The sequence below is a fragment of the Biomphalaria glabrata genome, chromosome 1, assembly GCF_947242115.1.
Source record: "Biomphalaria glabrata chromosome 1, xgBioGlab47.1, whole genome shotgun sequence".
Classification (NCBI taxonomy): Eukaryota; Metazoa; Mollusca; class Gastropoda; family Planorbidae; genus Biomphalaria; species Biomphalaria glabrata.
Window position 1 is genome coordinate 81,021,254 of NC_074711.1, and position 18,102 is coordinate 81,039,355.

The following is an 18,102-nucleotide window of genomic DNA, read 5'->3' on the forward strand; positions in this document are numbered from 1 at the left end:
CATGTGGAGCATGAGTGTGCATGAGTACAATTGATCCGCAATCCATAGGGATGAAAGATGCACTATACCAAAAAAAAACAATAACAACAACAAACATATTTATTTATATCCTTTAAACAAGATAATTGGAAAGGGAAAGCCGTGTTGATCCGTACCATGTGGAGCATGAGTGTGCCTGAGTACAATTGATCCGCAGCGGCCGCCTATTTTTTTTTATGTTTTGTTTTAATCTATTCCTGGTCAACCAAAGAGGGACAATGTTTGAAGTCCTATATGCCAGACCAGCGTCCACTGTTAATCCCTATCCGACATTTAACAGCCCAGCAAAAATTAAATTAAAAAAAAAAGAAGAATTAGGCAGACTACATTTGTGTGCGAACATTCTAAAAAAAAAAATAATGTCCTCTTTATTTCAAATGTCAGGGCTTGAAAGACAGTTGATTACAGAACGAAGAACCAGACGGACAAGTTGTTTTGGGGAAAATGTCTTGAATGGTGAAGGTTGTCCTTGAAAATGGGGAGTGGGGGAGAGTAGAACAAGCTGCAGACCTCTTGATCACAACTGGAAAAATTTAATGGGGAACAGTGCAGGATGTACACCGCAAGAAAACCAATTCCTGTGTGTGCGCTGTTGTCATGTTTGGGTTGCTCAAGTGGATTGAGTCCCGGTCAAGACAGTTGAAGGACCTCTGCTCCGGACAGCTGACAAAGTAAAGTGGTCAAGTGGATGACCAAGATCACCTCCTAAGCCCAAGCTGAGGGCTTGCATCCCAGTCATGTTGAACTCTGATCTTGACAAAGGCCGTGAAGGATAGAAGTTGTAAGTGGACAAGGGAACCTTTGGGAGGGAGGGAGGGAGGGTGTCACTCTATGAGAATGATGACCACACTCACGTTTATAGTCATTATATAAACTATAGGAACTATATCAACTAGCCGGATATGTGGGCCTTAAATTGGATATTACTGATCTACTGGATTGAATTTAGATCTTTTTTAAACTTGGAGAATGTTCCCTTAACATTTTTATTTTTATTTTGCCACGAAAATAAATGTCAAGTATGAAAATGGGTTTACCCGTTTAGCCGACATATTCATACCCAATATAAATTACTGTGAAAACGGGTTTACCCGATTTGTTAAAAAGGCTCGTTCTTTATTAAAGATACAATTAGGTACTTTTTATCTATTTTTGGGCCCTCCGGTTGTTGTAGTGACATTAATCATACACTACGGTCTCCGCCATGATCTAAGGAACTTTTATAACAAAGTTTATCAAGATTGGTCAGACAGTTTTGATTTCTATTCCGGACATACATACATTACCCTTCTAATTCTAAATGTTATTTTTTGCTTCCATCCTTCCTCTTAGGTTAGTAGGGCAGCAACTCATTCTTCCCATCCCTGTTTGGATTCTAATCATAGGTTTTTCCATGCTTGTAAAAAAAAAATCAATTATTAAGAATTTGACCTTCTTCTACCCCCCCCCCCCCCTCCTTTCACAGCACTCCAACACACGCTTTAAAAAGACCTGTTCCTGTCCGGAAATAGGTCTAGTCATTAAACTATCTACCAAACAATATTTGTCGTCATGGGAACAAAGGACACGCATGATCCTAAATGAAAGCACTTGCACATGAATTACATGAATTATTTATTTAGAACTATTGTGAGCTTTTGTCGTGCTTGATTGCAGTACACCTCCCTCTTACTCCCTCCCCCCTCCTCACTAATGTCGGCTTTACAAAGAAGTAAACCCATTCTCTTTCAGAGCCTCGACGTCTTACCTCTTCTGTGAGTGCGCCGCCCCTAGACAATGACGTGTCTAAGAAAGGTAAGGTAAAGATAATAATCATAATCTCGCTAATCATAAGGATTTATTGCGAAGAAATATTCGCGCAGCGTCGCTCCTGATGTTAACGTGAACCAGTGTGAAGGTGAGGCCTTGAGAGCTGAAGGGGGAAAAAAATAAAGGCTTAAGCAAAGTTTTAAAAAAAGTAGAAAAGGTAGATCTAGATTCGCGCAGACGTGGACAAGCAATTTTTTTTATATTTTGTAATCAAGTGATGAATAGGCTTTCATCCGCTCTGAAAATCATTGCCCCAAACACAGACCTGCAAGCTTGTAGACTTTCCCGCCACCTCACTTCTGCTAGGACAAGCGCGCCACTCTCGTCTCTCTCTCTCTCTCACCCCTCGCCAAGCCCGAGTCCCACGTCTTCTCTCAATGATCAACAGTAGAGAGAGGGGGGAAAAAGTGTTTCGAAGATTATTGAATACTTTTTACGGCAGATACACTTTTAAGAAAGAACACACGAGACTTTTTTTTTCTTTCTACTTCTTTATAGCGTTCTTTTTTTCTTTTCCGGACCTCGTTCATCCCTCACGCGCTAATTGGAAGGGCGGAGCTTATGTCGAGTTCGCAAACCAATCATTTCGTGAAACCCGCCATTGGCGTGGTGCTAATTAGGTGCGGGGTGGGAACCACAGTCTCGGCCATAGTCTCAAAGAAAAAAAAATCACTGGTATCACATCTAGAATATAGACGGTATGATTTCTTACTGTTAAGTGTCAACATACGCGAGACAGGCACGCCTAGCTGCTTTCTCCCCCTTGAGACGATCGGAACTTTTAGGATAATTTCATTTGAGTCTGACACGGTGGGTCTCGCTTCTGGAGTGCAGACGTTATCATAAAAGCTCGAGATATATTTGCTTTGTTTTAGATGTAATTCGGCTTTTTTGCCTTCTTTGTTAAATCGCATTTATCATTAACTTTTTGAGATTCAAAGTTTTCTCCCTTGCTATTGTGTTCAGTTAATGATTAAATTTTTTACAAATCATCCAGATCATGAGTTGGATAAATCAGGATCACCAGAAAGATGACTTGCTGTGTGAAGTAGATCTAGATCTACATGTAAAGACAATTTAAAGACTTGTGAGCTGGCATTGTTCAAGTTTTTAGCCAATCTCTGGAATCGTTATTATAATCTAGATCTATATCTCTAGATTATATAGTCTAGAGATCTATTGTAGATTAATCCAGATCCAGGAGTCTGATGACAATTCTGTGGAATGTGTTGATTTATGGAGTACTTCATTTCCAACACAGCTACGCATCATTCGTTCCAATTGAAATTAAAGTTCCTGCTGTAGACTAACTGAGGCTTTTATCTTCGCGTTTACATTTCACTTTGGATACTTATTTTTTCCTTTGGTAAGTATTTAGATACAGACACATTATTGTCTTACAAAAGATTTCACTTCTAGATCTAGATCTACATCTATAGATCTATTATCTATACTCAGTATAGAACCTAGATCTATGGACTGTGAGAAGAGCATTTAGAATCTAGACTAGATTTTCTAGATCTAGATTATATAGAGTCTAGATCTAGATATAATCTCTAGTTTACTAGATCAGATTATTAAATTCAGAAATTGTAGTTTAGTCCTTGATCTAGAGTTATTAGGTAGAGATCTAGATCTATGTTGAATCCAGATCTACTCTAGATAAGACTAGATCTATATTCTTGTCAATATCAAGAATTTGCAACATATTAAACATTACGTTGGTAAATATAAAAATACATTCTACCTCAGTCACTCCTACAAATGGGCTTGTTTAAACTTGTTAGATGAGAAATAAAATGGTAAACGCTCACCATGTCTTAATGTAGCCCACAATTTAAAGTCTTTCAATAGATCTAGATCTAAAATCTAATTTAGATTAGGTGCAATCTTGATCTACACAAGTCTAAGATAAGTTGCATCTAGATCTAGATCTACATCTATATTCTAACGATATACGTCTCCTACGAACGAATAAAACTAAGCGGTCATAGAGTAAACAATGAGTGACCACATCTTTCCATTTCTTTGTAGATCTAGACTCTATGTATCTATAAATATATCTCAAATAAACACAAAGTTTAAATGATAATCAAAATGAAAAGAAAACGACCTCATAAAGTACATAGAGCCACAGTCATAACTGACATTAGATCCAGTAGATAGAACTACAGACAGATCTAGTAGGATGTTGTAGATAGAGCTACAGACAGATATCTAGTAGGATGGTGTATATAGAACTACAGACAGATCTAGTAGGATGTTGTAGATAGAGCTACAGACAGATATCTAGTAGGATGTTGTATATAGAACTACAGACAGATCTAGTAGGATGTTGTACATAGAACTACAGACAGATCTAGTAGGATGTTGTACATAGAACTACAGACAGATCTAGTAGGATGTTGTAGATAGAGCTACAGACAGATATCTAGTAGGATGGTGTATATAGAACTACAGACAGATCTAGTAGGATGTTGTACATAGAACTACAGACAGATCTAGTAGGATGGTGTACATAGAACTACAGACAGATCTAGTAGGATGTTGTACATAGAACTACAGACAGATCTAGTAGGATGGTGTAGATAGAACTACAGACAGATCTAGTAGGATGTTGTACATAGAACTACAGACAGATCCAGTAGGATGTTGTACATAGAACTACAGACAGAGATCTAGTAGGATGGTGTAGATAGAACTACAGACAGATCTAGTAGGATGGTGTACATAGAACTACAGACAGATCTAGTAGGATGGTGTATATACAACTACAGACATAGGTCTAGTAGGATGGTGTATATAGAACTACAGACAGATCCAGTAGGATGTTGTACATAGAACTACAGACAGATCTAGTAGGATGGTGTACATAGAACTACAGACAGATCTAGTAGGATGGTGTATATACAACTACAGACATAGGTCTAGTAGGATGGTGTATATAGAACTACAGACAGATCCAGTAGGATGTTGTACATAGAACTACAGAGATCTAGTAGGATGCTGTATATAGAGCTACAGACAAAGATCTAGTACAGCGGTACTCAACCTTTTAAGCTCGGCGACCCCCTTGTTACAATCCCCCACTCCGCCGCGACCCCCCCCCCCCCACACACATATACTGCAATAGAAGAGTAGACAATAACAATCCATATTTTCAATGGTCTTAGGCCACCCCTGGCTAATCGTCAATCGACCCCCAAGGGGGTCGCAACCCACAGGCTGAGAACCCCTGAATTCTAGTAGGATGTTGTATGTAGAACTACAGACATAAGATCTAGTAGGATGTTGTATATAGAACTACAGACATAGTAGAACGGTGTATATGGAACTACAGACATAGTAGTACTCATAACAATGGTGAATATAGATCTAGATCTAGTAACGTTAGTGCCAGTAACGTAGCAACATTTCAAAACACATGAACTTGGGCATACTATTAGACCTTTTGTATGTTGTTATTTATTTATACGTTGGCTATTCGGATTGAATATGCAGGTTTCATTCAATCTATAACCGACAATAAGGAGTACACTATAAATTGTTCACAAAGATTGACAATTTATGGTCTCTGAAATTGCTATCGGGCCTGGATCTATTATTTCTTTTGATTGTCAATCCTGTGCTTGACGTTTTAATGGACAATCTAAACATAAAAAGAAAGAAAATTAGTTCAAAATAAATGTTCCCATTTAAAACTAATAACTAACCTCCATTAGGAGACGACTTACAGCACACTCCTGATGTTTTTTTCAAAGATTTGCTCATCTGTTTTATTTATATTCCTTTCGTTTTTTCTAAGCTATGCTTTTTATGCATTAATATTCTTCTAAAACTGCGATGTAGGCCTATTTATTGTTAAATCTGAATTCTGGAATGCGTTTATATAAGTTCAGTCAATATATGTCGTAAAATATAGCATCTTTGTTAATATAAATATATATGTATATATATATATATATATATATATATATATATATATAATATAATATATATATGCGCTAGTTTCATACAATTTCTTCAATACTTCACGTTTGTGTATGTGTATATTTCATATGTAGGCTCCTTGAATTTCCAAAATAACTGACTTCTATTTTGCCCTCAACAAAGGGCTCCAAATATTTCAAATTTTGCACGCGCTAGATCTATATTGTCTGTGGATTTAATCACGAGAAGTTGTGCATTAACATGTAATTCCCACATTGTAACTTAATTTATTAGCATTTTTTTTAAACCTTTCGATTTTCCTTCAGATTTGAACATTATAACATCCAAGCTCAGAAGGACGACGGTTGGTTGGCGGTGGGAAGGGTTTGAACTCGGGACCTTCGAGACGACAATCCACAGCTCATATCACAGGACCAAGCAGCTATCCAATTTCGCTTTCATTTAGCCATGTTTTTTTTTCTAATCTCCATTCGGTTTATCCCGCAGAGGATCTAGTTCGCGGTCTGTTTTGAAAATGTCTTGATGTTTCCCTCGTCACATCCTGGTCAGCTCCATCACCAGCACACCACTGTCAAGCAATTTCAGCACCGCATCTCGCGACACACAACATAGCTTTAGCGCCGCCACCATAACAACGCGTCATCACTGCGTCATCACCCGCTGGCTAGAGCGTGTTGTCACTTGACATCTTCTTGCGTGTCTATTGGGAGGTTTTCATGGAGATAGAGGCAAATAAAAAAAAAAACAATAAGTTATTTTAATGAAAAGTGTTTATATTTTGATGTTTGAAAATCACGACACACGCCAGTCATTCACACACGTTAATCACACTCAAACGAAATTGTGATGCGTGGTATTAAGGAACTAATTATATTGTCAATGTAATGTGTGTATGTGTGGGTATGTGTGGTGTGTGTAGTTGTAAATTAACAGACTTAAACGCCATACGTCTTGTGTAAATCAATAAAATCTTGACTTGAACTCCCAGCGAACTAATTAGTTTGAACCTTTGATAATAGTTTAATAACTAAAAACTGGCAATGCAAGGCTATACAGATGTAATAACGAATTGTACTTTTTTTGTATCTTAGTCTAGACATCGTTGTCCTGCCCATAATACACACAAAAAAAAGAATTATGTTTTTTTAAGTTCAGTCTTAAAGATTTAACTTCTATTTTAAATGTAATAACGGTTTGATTCAGTTGTAATAACGGTTTGATTCAGTTGTAATAACGGTTTGATTCAGTTGTATTGGGGGGGGGGAGGAGGTCTAGTTTTACAAGAACGAGACCAGTGAAAAAAGACGTCAGTTTTGGGCAGTGAGTGCTGAATGTTCACGTGACGTGGTATAGGTCAGCGCATCTTAATCTTTGTTCTCTCAGAATAACTCTTTATTGGACAGTGAGTACTCAAATATTTTTTATTTTTTTTTTAATTTATACACACTTTTTTTCGTTACAAACACTTTTCGCCACAACTTACATCTCCTTTGAGTATCGAGTATCCCAACCAGATCGCCGATACTTCTCTTAGGGTTAAAATACGCTGTTGTAGATCAAATATAAGCTCAATAATATTAACCCTATAACAGCTGTAATAGATAAGCAACATAACTAAATCAATGACGGTAATATAACAAGCAAATATATACATTACCCAATCAGAGATAAGGTATTTACTTTTACTGAAATATTATTAGACAACATTCCTCCCCCTCCCCCTAATACTTACAAAAATATGGCCGTAATCAACTAAATCTAGAGCTAAACTAAGTCTACCAAAATAATACTAAATGTAGAAACGAGTTGTTTCCCCTAGTGCAGTCCACCCCTGTAAATAAACCGACCTCATGCCAATTTGGTAATTTTGTCAAACAGTTATTGACGTGTGTATATTTTGGTGTTAATCCTCTGCACAAAAAACAGATTTCATGAATCTTAAAAAAAAAAAAAAAAAAAGCCTTGATTATGTGTAGACAAGCCACGTGATCTTGTCCCTAGTTACAGTGTTAAAGGTTTAAAATGATTCTATTTATAGTTCCAACTGTTTATCGACTGCACACATAGGAAGCAAGGGCAGACTACTAGAGATCTACCTTACCCCACTAATCTTGTCTCGTGGTTGGTAGCCTGTCAATCTCGGTTCCGTTTATTTCGATCGCTCGCTGTAGAAGTTTGAATCAGAGAGCGATTTACAACAGCGGTTCTAATGTTTTAACTATGAACTCGTTGCTTTACTGGATTTAGAAATAAGTCTCGCCATCTAACCAATCTTTTCTGTGTATGAATTTTTACAAAGGTTATATTATCTTACTCTGTCTGGTTAAAAGCTTGTACACGTCATTTCTCGGATGGAGCTGAAATTTTGCCACAATTATTTCTTTTACCTACCAACACAAGAATCAATAAAAAAAAATAATTAATTAGTTAATTAACTATTGGTAATTTTTTTTTGATATCTCGAATAAAGGAAATAAATTTTACTTGACTTATTAGTTGGTATAAGCTGAATCAGCCCCCTTGATTGTTTGTAGAAAGAAAAGTCTGTAGTTAACTATATAAACTATGTTTATAATCAGCTTCCCGGCACAGTGGATACCGTAGTGGCTTGGGGAGGCCGAGGAGGCCCACGAGTTCGTATTTAGATCACTCCCTTTTTTTTTTTTATTAATGCGTTTTAAAAAGAGATCACCCAGATACCACCTTCTTCTCCCCCCTACCCCTTTCCAACTAGTCCAGACAAGCGATACGATCATAGCGTAGTGAGACAAGTTATAGGATCATAGCGTATTGATATTGATACAAGTGATACGATCATAGTGTATTGATACAAGAGATACGATCATATCGTATTCAGAAAGCTAAAAGCATGAACTTGCGCTAAACAAAAAAAAACAATACACATATATTTCTAATCGATTTATTATTGGTAGCCTAGATCTATTACAAATTTAATTACATGACTGATCCAAACTAATTGATACATCTAAACTTAATATAAGCTTTTTTATGTTTTTTTTTTGTATTTTGCTTGTTATTAATCATATTCGTTAGCTTGTATTCTGTATTCAATAAACTCGGTAGAAAACAGCCTTTGTTTATAGAGGTTTGAGGATGGGGCCACATCAATGCATATACCACGGTGCGCATCACCACAACTATAAATAACTGTCAAAAATCCTAGAGGACAGTGGGAAATAGCCTGTGCGGCTTCTTATGCACCGTGGGCAGATTTTCGAGGGGGGCTGGAAAAGCTCCTCGTCACGGGATACGATCCGTAGGTTATAATTTGAGCATCACTGCAATATATGTACATTAATAGAAAATTAGTTTGCTAGTCTGAAAAAAAAAGGATTTACTTCTCTATTCATTCTACCTACTTCTCTATTCATTCTACCTACTTCTCTATTCTACCTACTTCTCTATTCTACCTACTTCTCTATTCATTCTACCTACTTCTCTATTCTACCTACTTCTCTATTCATTCTACCTACTACTTCTCTATTCATTCTACCTACTTCTCTATTCTACCTACTACTCTATTCATTCTATCTACTTCTCTGTTCTCATTCTACCTACTACTCTATTCATTATATCTACTTCTCTGTTCTCATTCTACCTACTTCTCTATTCATTCTACCTACTTCTCTATTCTACCTACTACTCTATTCATTCTACCTACTTCTCTATTCATTCTATCTACTTCTCTATTCTACCTACTACTCTATTCATTCTACCTACTTCTCTATTCATTCTATCTACTTCTCTATTCTACCTACTACTCTATTCATTCTACCTACTTCTCTGTTCTCATTCTACCTACTTCTCTATTCATATAAGAGATACAAAAAGTGATGGCTCTATGAGATTACAGTTTTCAGACTCCCTTTTTCAGTTACCCCGAAAGCTTTTCCACTGTTACAAAGTGTTATTAGTGTTTACACAATTTGAAAGAAAAAAAAAGGGTCGGAGGGGATAGGGAGGAGTGTCTTTATTATTAATCCCAGTATTCCTCCATCTCTCCAGCTTTTTGCTCTACTCTTCTCTTCTCGCTTTTACTCCGTCCTCAATTGTAGTGTTTACAATACAGTAGAGAAAATACAAACACACCACGAGTGCTGAAGAAATAACTGACTGACGGATCGTGTCCCCCTTCTTTGCTCCATCTTCGCCATTCCACCCTAACGCACCCCGCAAATCTCTCCCGAGCTCTTGTTCCACTGCCATATAGTGTTCTATCGCTTTCCCTAAGAGAAAAATATCCTTATTTATTTTGTTACTGGGCAAATGTAATTTAGTTTTCGCCCTCGCCAGAAAAAAAAAAGAAGATAAGGCCGCAAAAAGATACAATTTCACATCTATCTGGCGTTCTCGCGAGACTTGAAGTAGCTCTTTCTCGCTTCCTGCTCGTACTTTTCTCTCTCGTTCTTTCAAGTGCAACGAGTCTCAGTCTGTGGTCCTTAGCCTCCACCCAGGGGGTACTCGAAGGCGTGGAAAATAAAAAAAAAGTACGTCTTGTTACGGCTCGCTAATTATTTATAAAATAACGCAGTATGCCCAGACTCACACTAGACTTACTGTAGTAACACAGGTTTTAGGACATACTCGCGAGCATGTACAAAGTAGTTTAAGGTGCAACAATAACAAACAAGCTATTCAAAGTTTTAGGAAAATAAAAATGTTAGAAATACCAACGGAACAATAAAGTAAATCGATAGATATTTTTAAACATGTGTATTAAATAAGTAGAAATTCCTAAAGTCCTAAACCAATTTAGAGTACATTTTTTTTTTAAATAGCATGATCATGTAGCCGTAACAAAGATACCGCACTACATCACTACAAATGTAGTTGAAGGTTCGTTTGTTTTGTCGGAAACCCCTTTGTTTGCGTTTAGTCTACGGAATATAAGGGAAAACGAACAATTAAAATGCATAACATAGCCCCCCCCCTTTTTTCCCTGTCTCCATCCTTCTATTTCTTGTTCTCTCTTTCCTAAATGTCGCACGTGGACACCAAATGCATATATTTACCTATAATTTTAATCATCACATTTAACATTCTTTTATTATTAATATTATTAGTATTATGTGAAAAACGAACTGCCAGGCGCTGCCAGGGTCGAGCTTCGTTCAAGAAACAATATTCATTGTAATCCCTTTACAGAGAAATTTTCTGGTGATGTGGTAAGTCTGCAGCAGTACTGCCCTCTAACAGCCAACGAGAATCTTCTTATTATTATTCGTATTAAACAATCCTAACGCCATATTTAAGAACCTTCTTCACTGCCCCCCTCCCTAAAGCAAAGGTTCCTCCCCCCTCCCACCCCTGTCCCTCACGACCATCATCAGTTTGTAGAAGACTCCGCCTTACCTTCACTTTAATGTGGTCATATAGTTTTCTTAATGCTTGTTCCACCCTGCTGGCAGCGTACATTCCTAACATATGCACGTCATTAGCAGCATCACTTCATGGGCTGTTTGAATTTAAAGCTGCTCGGAACTTGAACTAATTGGGGGGGGGGGGAAATAAGGTGAGATGACGCTTTAATTTAAATGTTTTCTTTCTTGTTATTTGTACATTTGAGATTGGAGGACGCTGTGTTTATGGTCAGTGCTGAAACAAGTCGATGGTCAGTGTGGACAATTATTGTGTGATTTGTAGTTGATGTTAAGTTCCCAATAAATTGCTTGTATGTGTGTGTGTGTCGTGTGTAATTTGATACAATGTGTCAAGTTTAACCATTTTTATATAGATAAAAACATAGATATCTTTAAAAAAAAAATTAAGATAATAACATCTACTACTTCTAGAATCTAAATGTAGCCTTTTAAGGAGTTTATTTTTATTCTGACAGAACCTTAAACCGGGTCTGTCTTAGCGCTTGGTATAGTAAATAGGTAAATAGGTAAAATTGACAAAAAATAATCATTCAGACTTTTTAAAAATGAATAATAACTTTGTTTATTGGCGAGAATAATGCACAAGTGATAAATCTCAATTCATATCGCCTCACGTGGTGCTTTCTATGCAGACGACTTCTATAACATTTAGATCAATGCTGCCTAGCATTTCTGACTCCATGTGAATAGCAAGATTACATGGCAGTGGGCTAGTGGCATAATACTTAATGCAAAAAGTGTGGGGGCCCGAGGGGACTTTCGAATTTGGAACCCCCCCCCTCCATCCTAGCTACGCCACTGTGATAATATTCATTACTTTTATCCCTCCGTTACAAGATGTAGAGATAATTGGGGACAGTCTTGAAGAACAAGACGAGAACCGCTGCTTTAATGTGTTGTTAAACTCTCCTTCAATGTTTTTCTTTGCTCTCTCCTTACTGTCTCGCTCATCCCCCCCCCCCTTTTTGCCCCGAACCTCCTGCAGTGGTAGACAAGCCAAGGGACATAACAATTGAAACTACTTCCGTGTCATTATGTCCCCATTGCACCCCGCGATTTCACTAAGAGCACGGAGTGTGTTTGAATGTGCGCGCGTGCTGGAGTGTGGACGTGAGTGAATAGTGAAGAATAGTGAAGAAAGATGGTGAAGAGAAGACTTGTGAAGAACAAAAAGCATCCTTTTACCAGTTCCAGAGGGTAGCGACTTACTCACTAACACCCTCTCAGATAATAATTTTATAGATTTAACTTGTTTATTTTTTATGTAAGTTTAGAATAGCATTCGACTGGGATGCATATGGATGCACTACTTACAGGTTGTGTGTTTCAGTAATGAGCTGGCGAAAGCAGACTCTTTCATCTTCATTCTGAGACATTGATTCACTGGAGCTGGTCTTGTGTGGCTAGTCGCGTGGTTCACACTTTGGTGTTTTCAGTTTAAAAACATCTGCTGACAGTGAAAAAGAATCAGGACATAAAATGAAGTGAAAAATCTTTGAATTTCGAGATGCCCTCATAGGAAAAGTTACTCCCACATATAATGCATTGATAACAATGTGGGGGAGGGGGGGGCAAATGTTAAACCCTAACCTTAAAACATAGTCTTGACCGAATGACCAGATAGTGCCATAACCTTAAAACCCGTGGCTTTCTTTGAATGACCATATAGTAACATAGTCTTTTAACATATAGTCTTCATAGAATGACCGAATTGTAACAAGGCCTTTAAACATGTTGCCATTCCTAAAACAACCAGTTAGTACACTAAGTTTAAAACCTATGATCTTCATAAATATTACCATAACATTTGAGCCTAAGGTACTCATAGAGTGGCCAGATCCCTAGCCATATAACTTCAAGTTCTTCAGAGTTCTTTCTTTTCAATCAACATAAACAACGCACTATATTATTGTAATGAAATGATAACGACTAGAATACCAACAACATGGCTTTCTTCGAGAAGATCGCAGTACACAGTGGACGACATTGCTTAACTACTATAAACACACACTGGACATGACGACATGGACATGACCTATCGTCACGCTGGACGCACACAGAAAATAACTCAGTTACACTACAACATATTTTTTATATACGCTTTACAATGATTTAGATGTCAATTATTATCTCCGTTTTTTTTTTCTTCGGTGTTCGGTTTCCTTAATGTGTATTTTTATCCGAATCATCGATAAACACCGAGTAATGTTTGTTGACCCCTTGGTCTCCATGCTGTAAAGTGAAAGTTGTTTGATACAAGTCCCTAAGTGATGACGATGTTTTAGTTTTCCGAGCGGAATAACACAGTTGTTAGTTTATATTAACTTCATTGACAGAGGCCTACTACTAAATGTATCAATCCGCTTCAAAAAATCATTTATTAACAATATATATTTCACCAACCAGGTTACTTTTATATGTATAATCGCACTATTTATTATTTATTTCTTCCTGATATACAGTTCATGTTTGTGTACTAGTTGATTGTAAGCCCGTCAAACTGGGGGATAACAAACTAAATTTCTTCATTTTTTTTTAATTTTTAAACTTTTCTTGCAAGATTGCTGTGTTTCGTGTTAATTTTTATGCATTTATTTTGTTTTTAAACTTTGAAAAGTAAAAAAAAAAACATATATATGTTTAAAAAATCGGAGTACAAGTCTTTTTAAATTTTATTTTTATTCCAAGGCTATTTGATCCTTGAGATACGTATCTATTCTTCTCCATGAGGATGGCTTTATCAATCCTAATGTTTGAGGGAGATTTCTCTTTTGAGTCTTCTATATTTTAAAACTCTTAACTCTTGCACAACATTGTGTGACGTGTGATTTTCTTGTCTAGCCCCTAACCTTTTACTTTTGCCTCTCTCTTGCACTTAGGAACTGTCCATTTACTCAAGGAAATAAACGCCTTGTGGGGCGGGGGGTATTTACATTCTTAGTTCCAATGTAGAGTGTTTCAGGGCATGGACAAGTCGGATGATTAAGTATTTAAACACTCCTCTTCTCCTCTCGAATCTCATCCTTTTGTAAACACAATCGGAATCTGCAGCAGATGCATGCTCGTGGAGTCAGGAGTAGGAAATTTTGAGCCTGTCTCGTCAACAGCCCTCGTTTGAGCCTCGTGCATTTAGTACAACTTTTTTTTTTTTTACTAAAGGTTCATTTTAAGTTCCTCTTCTCTCACTCCAGCTCTCGTGAGTCGTGGCAGTGAAAAGGGCAAAACGAGCCTTTGTATATATCAGCGGGTCACGTGGTCGCAAGGTGTCCAATCATTTGGGGGTGATGCTCACAGCAGTACCAAATCTCACGAGTAAACAACGCCTCATTTTTACAGCTGATTTCATTCCTACTGGGGATGGGGCTGTGGGGGGTGGTGGTGGTGGAAAGCTGTGTAGGAGTGAGCTGACGAGGATGGCTGTCTTGTTAGACACCTTGACACCTTGTTCCATACTCAAAGAAAAACGAAAATAAAATTACGACCGTGAATACGTCACTCGATGCATGTTGTATTCTTTATTGCTGAGGCTTCGAGAGTTAGCCTACATGCAAACTTTGGCAAGGTCGTTTATCTTCATAGTGTTTCATTTATTCTTCTTCTGCGTTCTCATTTTTTATGTAGGGGAGTTCAAATGACTAGCTCAATATCTGAGATGAACTGCGCAGTGGTTTTTAGATCATGTAGCTATACTGGCTATATGTATAGTTTTTCTAGCTAGATCTATACGTATAATTTTATAGATGTGTTTTGGGAGCAGTGTCTTGTTCGGGTCTCTCGATGGAGAATGCAGTTTTGAAGGGCATGGTAGGCATTCTCTGGAGACACTTCACGAGGGCAAATTTTAACTAGTCTCAATTTTCAACTTCCGGAACAAATGGCGCAGTCTGTAGTGTCCGGTTCTGAGGAGAGAAGTTGGTCACATGATAGATGTGTTTCATTTATTGCGTCTTTATAGTCTTTAGAGTTTAGTTCAAAACCATTGTAGCCATTTAAACCAGAGCGCCGTTAAAATGTTTAGTAAAATTGTCTTTACGACTATGGGACTCTGCAACGTGAGAACCTCCGTAATAGTGTTGTATTCTTCAATCTCCCCCCCCCCCACCCCCAGCGCCAAAAAGCATAGAACAGCCATAAATTGACATATATAGTGTACTTAAGTCGTTGCTGGAATGTAAAAAAAAATAATAATTTTTAACAACATTAACTATAGTTGATTCATAGCAACTTTGATTTTGATTTGTGTACTTTCTTACTTATTGTTACCACCTATTATCAACTGTTAAGTTAGTTTAAGAGTTTTGCTATTTGATTTAGTTTCTCTTACAAGAAAAAAAAAATTGAGTAAAATAATATGTATGTTTGTAGTTAACTGGAGGCGCGGTGGCTAACTGGTAAAGCGCTTGAAATCCGAACCGGGGGACCCTGGTTTGAATCCTGGTGAGGGCTCTTCTAAATGGGTACTTGACATTAGTTGTGTAAAAGTAAAGGCGGTTGGTCATTCTGCTGGCCACATGACACCCTCGTTTACCGTGGACCACAGAAACAGGTGACCTTTATATCATCTTCCCCATTGATCATTTTGATCACAAGGCCTCAAAGGGGAACTTTACTTTTTTTTCATGTAGTTAACTCAAAAGTCATACAAATGTTTTTATGAAGGTAAATTTTTAATCCTATTTTTAATCCTATTTTCTTTAACAAAGCGATTTAAAGAACTTCATGTATTGAATGATTTCGGTTAACCAAAATCTCTAGAACGAAACTAAACTGAAATCGCTATACCCAGTGATACTAAAAAAATGGTGTCAGAAGTGAATTGACAACGTACTTAACATCTTGCATACTCTAAAACTTTTAACTTTAATAAGCATTTTTAAACCCATCGGACATATTACAAATGTCGAAAAGTCGAATAATATTTCAATTAGTTTGGATGACCTTTGTTGAACTTGAAGTCTTGATGATATAGGGTGTAAACAAATATAAAGAAATCGTGTCAGAAGTAATTTGTCCTGGGGTACAAAGGTATTTTGCTTTCTAATGCCCCATCAAGTTTCCATAGAAGTAGAACATCATCCGTGCTACAAAGCGAACCAGTTTCTCGGACCAAAGAATCGTCCAAATATTAACACAAGGAGCTCGTAACTAGCTTTCAAGTCCGTTGTACGTCGCCAGGAGCTATCGCCACCTTCTCGTCAATTACACCTACTCAAAATGGACGCGATGTACTCGTCACCTCTCGCCATGTTTCAATCTCGACACTCTTTTGTGAAGGAGATGCGGATTGTGTTGCACATGATTTCCTGGAGTATTCAATACATCTCTCCCCCCCTGACCACTGGGCAGTGTTACTTGACCATTGTGTCCTCTGCGAACGTGGCCATTCATGGACGTAACGAGTTTCTGACCGTGGACTTTATAGAACTAGCGATCGTGTTGTTGTGTCTTTCCCTCCCCAGACTTTTCTTTCACAAGAAACCCTTCTTCGTACCCCGTGGCTGTTTTTACTAGAAACTTTAATGTGTGCCCTCCTCTCTCCCCCCCTCCCATTTTTGTTTCGCTCTCTCATCCCCCCTCCCCCCAAATCATGGCTCTTCTCATAGACTTCTTTGCTCTTCATCTTTCCGCCTCCTTTTTTTTTCTTCTCTTCACCACCACCTCCCTTGACGCGAATCCAAAAATGATTTACTCCCAAACAAATTCACCTGCCGTAGAAGCTCTCGTTTCACGCTCGGTTATTTCACTAGGGAGCTATCCACTTGCCATTAGCGAACCCCATTTTCCTCTTACCGGTTTTTTTATTTTTTTATCTGGTTTATAGTCTACCCCCATCTACTCCCCGTTTTCACGCAATTTTTTTTTTATAAGGAGCGCTCCTCAATGGCCACCTGTATAGGGCGTAATCGTGTAAGATTTTGTTTAGAGTTATATAGATATATATTTTTTTTAAAAAGTCTTTTGTTTTGAGAGTGTTGGTGAATAAGATCAGTGCGGGCACGAGTGTCGCCAGATGAATACTATTTGGAGGACGAAGCCATTGTTGAGTTTTGTGGGGAATATAAGAGACTAGAGTGCGTCTTGAATTGTGACACTTCTAAGAGAACATATAATCAGACAATCCCGTTCTATAGTCGAAACACTTCATCGTCTCTTCCATCTCATTTATAACACCAACGATCTAAATACATTAGCGAGTCGCGCTACGAAAGATATTTTCAAATCTCATAACGAGGGCCCTGTCGAGAGGTCCCTACGAAACAAAAAAAAAGTTTTTATACGCTCTATAATATATAGTTATTGTTAAGTATATGAGTTGAGTTGTTTATTTTATTATGAATGTATTTTGTAAAGATAATTGTATTATTACGATCTCATTGTATGATAGCAACATTCGGGAGAAATGTTCTGGGATCAGATCCCGGGCACTGAGGTCAGTTATTCCATACACATGTTTACCGTCTGGTACTAATCGATATATGGTTATGGAAAAGTGGTCTCAAGTGGGCCATAACGGACAGCGGAAATGTCCGTGAAGTTTTGAGCCAGTGGACTAGTTGACCGCTCGACTTTTTTTATAAGCTGACAAAGCTTTTGGCGCTCAAGGTCGTGATGAAAATTTACGTGTTTGAAATGGTGTAGTTCGTTTATTTTCAGAGTTAGAGTTTTAATTTTTATTTTAGAGTTTTGGAAAAGTTGTTCAATCGACAATTTCGGTGCGCGAGTAATTGTCAAATCCAAAGAAGATTCGCCGATACAAAATGAAAAAAAAAAAGTCCTTTAAAGTCACTTAATACAATGTATATGTAGGCACATATGGATACTTATTTTTTTTACTTTGACCACCAACATCCTTGACCTTTTTTAACTGATTCCAGGTAAACGTTAAAGCTGGCTGGACTTA

At 37.6% G+C, this 18,102-nt stretch overlaps 1 protein-coding gene across 1 annotated transcript in view; it reads left to right on the forward strand.

Annotated features, from left to right (window-relative positions):
* The first annotated feature begins 2,318 nt into the window (after positions 1 to 2,318).
* LOC106075082 (fibroblast growth factor receptor-like 1) overlaps positions 2,319 to 18,102 on the forward strand; it is a 51,333-nt gene continuing 35,549 nt past the window's right edge. The window contains exons 1-2 of the mRNA XM_056018034.1: positions 2,319 to 2,658; positions 2,846 to 3,214. The gene's annotated coding sequence lies outside the window, so the exon portion shown is untranslated. The remainder of the gene's footprint in view (positions 2,659 to 2,845; positions 3,215 to 18,102) is intronic.